Here is a 6452-nt window from a genome sequence, read left to right on the forward strand (position 1 = left end):
AGTTAGCTATTTGAAGGCCAGGTTATTTAAAATTAAACAATAGCATCTCCAAAAAAGTGGTTAATAACTTTGTTATGCTTTATTGAAATGGGATAAATTACTTAGGAAGAGTACATCTTAAAACATACATACACATGTGCTTACATTTAAAAAATATTCTTACATAGGAAACATCTTTCACAGAGATGAAACTTCACGGGACAATGTATTCGAAAATGTTTTGATCTTCTTAATGTATTCTGATTCAAAAATTACAAATAATTTATATGCTGAAAATTTTAGAAAATATTTGTAGATATTACTTGAAATGAGTATTGATTTCTTTTTAATTGTTTTAAGGAGTTGAGTTCATTTGAATCAAAACTCGGTCGAGCTCTGGACTCTGAAATTTTGTTACATAATATATACTGTGTCTCCTCCATATTAACTCTCTGCTACTTCCCTTCATATCTTAATACGAGTACTTTCCTGTTTTCTCTTAAGAAAAGGTGGTGAAAAATAAATATTGAACTAAGATCCCTCATGAGCACTAAAACCAGATAATGCTAATGGTCACAACCACTTTAGATGAGAAGTTTAAAAAATATCTCAAAATTTACGATAAAATAACAGTCTTTAGAGTTATAATATCTACATATAAAAAAGGAATTCAAACATCAATGACTTTTATCATATTTATATTATTTATTTGTCAAATAAAATTAGAGTAAATGTTTCATAATTTTGGCGAGCAAGATGATTTCTTCATCTAATTTTGGATAACACCCAAATACTATATAGAATCCCTGCAATAGAGGATAAATTATGACAATATTATCGAACAAAGTAAGACATACTCCATCCGTTTTCATTCCTTGGAAATAAGATACCAGGATCTAAACACTAAATCAATCCATTCACGATGAGGAGATTATTTTAATATTTCAAAATGGAATCACTTAAAAAATACAAAATCGAACAAAAATCTTCTTGAAAAAAAGCTTCAAATTGCGTTGTTTCTTTGGCTCAAACGCCTTTATACGTCTTCAAAGTGCTACATTTAATGATTAAAAGACAAATTTCTATTTATAAAACATGGAATTTTCGATGCATATTTTTAAATTATACATTGAGTATTTTTCTATAATATAAGCTATGATATTCCTCATCACTATGTATTATGAATAATTTATAAAGGTAAAAAAAAGTTTCGTTTTTCATCATTTTTTAGCCTAAAAATGAAAATATATCGAGTTCAAAACAAGATAAATATTTAATAATATCATTTTTCAATCATAAAAACACTTTTACATTAGTTTTATTAATTCTAATTTTAATTTGGGGATTGTTTTAAGGGTAAAAAATGACTCTGAACGATAACTGTCTCGAATTACTATAATCTCAGATATTTGAGATAACTGAGGGAAAAACAGAGATCCGTTTTGGATTCTGAGCTCAAAGATATACTCATCTTATGGTTTGACTTTATTTGTACACAATTAGTGTTCCCCTGTGTTATTCACACTCCCAATATATTTGCATATTTACAAAGACTAAACCCAACGTGTCATTTTGTACGAAGTAAGAACCTTAAAAAAAGTGTATTCGACACTTAAATTGTATTTTGAAAAGGCTTGATGATCTCACAGGAAATATAAACCCATATCTTCATCGATACCTTTATATCTATATCTTTATAAATACCAAAAAAAAATTGGTCCACATATAGAAAGCGATTAAATTTTGGTTAAGGCCAAAACATTAATCTGAATTGGTCTAAAAAAACACATAAAACCAAACCGAAAATATATCTACCTACTAGTGTCAAACCAAGTTTCAACACTAGTAGGTAGATCTAATGTTATTTCAAACAGTTTCAACTCAAAAGAAATAGTAAATGATAAATATTATTTATTTTTTGAATAAACAGGGAATAATTATTATTTTTCTTAAAAAATAAAAAAAAATGAATTCCCATATTTATTATTTCTAAGCTCCCCAATTTAATAAAAAAATTACGTTGGAATTTAATCTCCCTGAACTTTCTTCTGGCAGTGAAAGGAGCGTGTTAAATTTTTCATTAAAAAAAAAAATTCAATTTCCTTATTTGCAACCCTTTCCCGAGCTTTAAAACCATATGGAGTATGTCTCAATATCGCTAGGACACCTTTTGAAGCAACATTAACTTTTTTATTCATTCATTTATTTATAATAAAATATTCGGAAATGTTTTGTTGACTCAAGAGCTTTAATATTTATTTTAAATTAATGATTACTCTAAGTCAATAAACATCAAAGTTATTTTTAATGAATGAGCTAAGGTAGAAAATGTATACGCAGATTATTTAGTGTTTATTTTGTATATAAAATATTAATTGTGGACTATGTAGGGAATTCCAAGAGCACCTAGTACATCGTAAGGAATCCAAAGGATGTGGCCATAGTGTTTGATGCATGGGAAGTTCAAAGATTCCTCAATGTACTATAATGTTAGGGTTAATTAGAAGCGATGGATTCTGGTTAAAAGAAAAAAAAAAGGCGAAAGTATTATTCGTATTGTGCGTTCGATCCCAGGTGATTCCTAGAGAAAGAAATATATAATACATACTTTATGTATGTATATGGATTTAACAAAAAGATTCCTAGGGTAGATGGAGTATTTGGAATACTATAATGTTTACCTCTACTTAATCAGTGCAACTCCATCTAACCAATTAAAGGAACATTAGATTTATTAAAAAAACAACTCTTCTTTGAAAATCCACATATCACCTGCCTAAAAGCGTTTTATATCCATCCAGGAGCACGACAAGGAGATCCTCTTCTCCAACTCTATTTATAATTGCTATAAACGACATTTATTAGAATTCAGGCATTAAAAATATGTAACATGTCGATGAAATGTCTTTTATAGGCAAATGACCTGGCGCTTTTCTGTAAAGGAACTAGAGAGGAGATGCTACAATCAATTGAGACTTCTATTGAAACAATACAAGGGTTCGGAAAGACACAAATACTTACCAACTGTGAGGACCATTTAATGTTACACATACAAAATATTGAATTCGCCCAGTCAACATCACTTCTTGGAATTAAAGTATCTACTATGGCTCAAACGATTAAGAAAATGCATCAGTGTTTGGGCTGAAAGAGTTCGATATGTATTTCAGCTTACTATAGAATATAATTTTAATGAAAGGATCTTTGTAGGTCAGTACTTGAAAGAGATGGGTTCATCATGGAAATCAATTATGTACTACGTGTTGCTACTTCTGAGTCCTGACGAACCCATCAACTTTAACGCGTCTGAGAAGTAGTGTTCCAAAAACCATGGGATAAAGTCTGTCGGTCAGCAGCACTCAAATAGTGTCGGGTTGAGGAATTTCATAGTTCCGGTAAGGGCCAAAACACTGTTCCAAATTCCAAAAAGTCGATAAGAAGATTTCGGGTCCTCCAACTCCGGCATATATTGCACTAGAAACTCTTTCTCTTAAATTAATAAGATAAACCTTTTGCAACTGCCTTACTCTGAAACAGCCTTCTACTTTAGTTCAGAGAAGAATTAAGAGACTGGACCTATAAAGAAAGTTGACCCATTTGTAATTTTGAAAAATCCCTTCATCGGTTCTCACCAGAAGTGGCTTAGGTACAGGCTGGCAACATTCTAACTTTTTACCAATATGGCTCCAGCAGGGAATGATACTCACCCTGATGGATAGGCTCATCGTCACATCTCCATCATATGAGGAGTGTCTCAAAATAGATAACATTGTTTCGAAGGTCCAGGAAGTACTCTATGCGGCGAAGCATACGAATGGAATTATTATTCCACTCGAAATCTAAAGCAGCGTGTCCACCTTAGTTAATATCATGGACTCTTTCTCAGGTGGAGGTACACCACTATCGACATAATAATTTTCTTTTTTAAATCGCACTGTTGACAAATAGCGTCCATCCAAGGAGAGGAACGTTGTTTGTTTCGTCTTCTCCTCCATCTCTAAGAATGTTTAAAAAGAGATTTACTTGTCTGTGATCCTCTCAGAAGGGGGGGAGAAGAAAAAAACATATATATTAAATCATTACTTTTTATTATGAATTTCTATGGGGAAACATATATTCAATTATTATAAATAATGTGTGCTGTTTTTCGTTATTTTTATCTCCTTTATTTCTTTATAAAATATTGAAGTATGTTACTATTTTTCAGATAAAAAGGATTCTTGTCTTTACTATTTATGGTTAATTTACAATAAAGTAATTTTTTACAAATAAAAAATAGTAAAAAAAAAAACAATAGGGATTTTTTCCCTTCAAACAATTTTGTTCAAAATTGTTTTTATGTTGAACTACTACAAATATAATATTTATAAAGCAAGAGAGAGAGAGAAATAAAAAAAAGCTTTCCTTTTAATAATACTTTTAAAATATGGGTGACTTTTGAAGCCTACCTTCTTATAATTCAAGGATTTAGCACGAATGTATATGTAATATATTATGTAAAATATTTAAGTCTATCAATGTCAAAAATTATTGGGTACGCAATGCAATCAATACTTGGTAGATATCCATATAATATATTCAAATTTAATTATATTCTTATCCTCAGGAATCATCGATAATTAAATTAACTTTACCATTTTGATACATTCCATTTGTTGGCTACAATACGACATTTCCCCCTCCAAGAGATGTAGCTTTAAGGTACATTATTAACCCTCTTCATTTACTTCCCTCCCATTCTAACGTAAATACACCTTTTGGGTATTTAATAACCCCAGGGAACATTAGCATGGGATATAGGCTGCACCAAATTAGTGCGTGTAACCCTCTTAACTTTTGACATGAGTTGTGAATAATGCACCTTATAGTCCATTGAAAAAAAAAATCAAGCGTTAAAATCTAAAAATGGCGAAACTCTGGAATAGTAATATTCCTTAAGATGATCATATCACCAGGGCATAGGATGTATTTTTATATTAGGAAAGGGGGAATTTTTTGAGGGCAAGAAAAAATATGAGAGGCCCTGTGCTTTTACTGGGTGGTCCATTGAAATCTGAAGACTTACTCATTCAATAATTATGAATTACTTCATATTTGATATATAAACGCAATTAGTTGCAAAATAAAACAAACCTGACAAGACTTAAGTAAAAATAACGCTAGAACGTGATCAACGAATTTCCATTGGCGCACTCCAAGTAGTTGGGTTTCTTCAGGACCACTGTTTACGCTGTCAGCAAGTCTGAAACGTCGGAGAGAAAGAAGAGCTCTACAAAAAGACCAAACCGAACCTGGAGGAATTAAAAAAACATCCCCTCAAGTCCATGAGGGCCCATGCAAACGATCTCGGAGTTTCAAACCAGACTGTTTAGAGAGCTATCAAAAATATGGTTGAAAAGAGCCTTGTGAGTCGCATTCCCATCACCAACTTGTTTGAGATTGTCATACAGAATCATCTGTATTATGATCTCTAAATTGATATATATATATAAAGAGATGAATTATTAACCATAAACGAATAAATTTTATACCTCAATATTTGATTCCAGAATGTCTTAATAACTCAGAAAATAATAAAGTTTTTATTATTCTAAGCATAATGTAATATCGAGTGTGTGTGCTACGGAGAGTAGCAATGACAGTTGTCTTGGGATTTATAAGCATAAGTCACTGTTGTAGCTGGAGTAGAATTGAGGATCGATTTCGGGGTCATTCCATTTTATACATATATCCTTGCTGTATACGGAGTGGGATTTTTAAATATTTCCTTCCTCTCATAGCAAATTGCAGTTGATCTAACGAAACGTCATGAAAGCCTAGCAGTTCTCCTTTCAAACATTCTTCAAGTAGTCAAAATTACTACAGTTATTTTCGTATACATATTTTATGTGTTTCTCTGAATATTTATGTAGTAGGGTTTCTAATTTCATAGAAGAATTTCAAAAATTCTGCGATGAAATAGTTAATATTAAATTTTGTGAGATAATAGGATTTTTTTGCAAATTTTAAACTAGTCTTATCCATAAATTCGTTAAACATCTCAAATTAATTCAGGTTTTCTATGTATAATTAAACACTCTTCAAATTTCTTTTTTTGTACCCATATACAACTTTATTCTACTTCAACTTTTTTTAATTATCCGATGTAAAACTTACACTACATTATTAATTTTTTATTAAATCATGTACTTCTAAATTTAAAAAGCATGCACGCTATTTTTATTATGATAAAATTAATATTCTCTTGATGGGGGCCAAAATAAATTAAACGAAAATGATTTACTTTTAATGTAACTCTGTACCTCTCATACAATATCTCTAATACTCGGCTCTTTATCCCTTCAGAATACTTACATTTTGAGTGAAATATTCAATTTTACAAAAAAAAAAAAAAAAAAAAAAAATATTGTCTCTTCTCATGTGTGTTTTCCATATATGTTTCTATAGGGTTAAGTATCTGTTATGGTTCTGTA

At 30.6% G+C, this 6452-nt stretch overlaps 1 long non-coding RNA gene across 1 annotated transcript; it reads right to left on the minus strand.

The window, feature by feature from the left end:
- Positions 1-3117: 3117 nt before the first annotated feature.
- Positions 3118-3967, minus strand: LOC121132160 (uncharacterized). The gene is made up of 2 exons (XR_005869243.2): positions 3612-3967; positions 3118-3555 (listed from the first exon to the last, which is right to left on the minus strand). It is a non-coding gene; the product is annotated as an uncharacterized lncRNA (long non-coding RNA).
- Positions 3968-6452: the final 2485 nt, after the last annotated feature.

Source organism: Lepeophtheirus salmonis, chromosome 2 (genome assembly GCF_016086655.4).
Source record: "Lepeophtheirus salmonis chromosome 2, UVic_Lsal_1.4, whole genome shotgun sequence".
NCBI classification, from domain to species: Eukaryota; Metazoa; Arthropoda; class Copepoda; order Siphonostomatoida; family Caligidae; genus Lepeophtheirus; species Lepeophtheirus salmonis.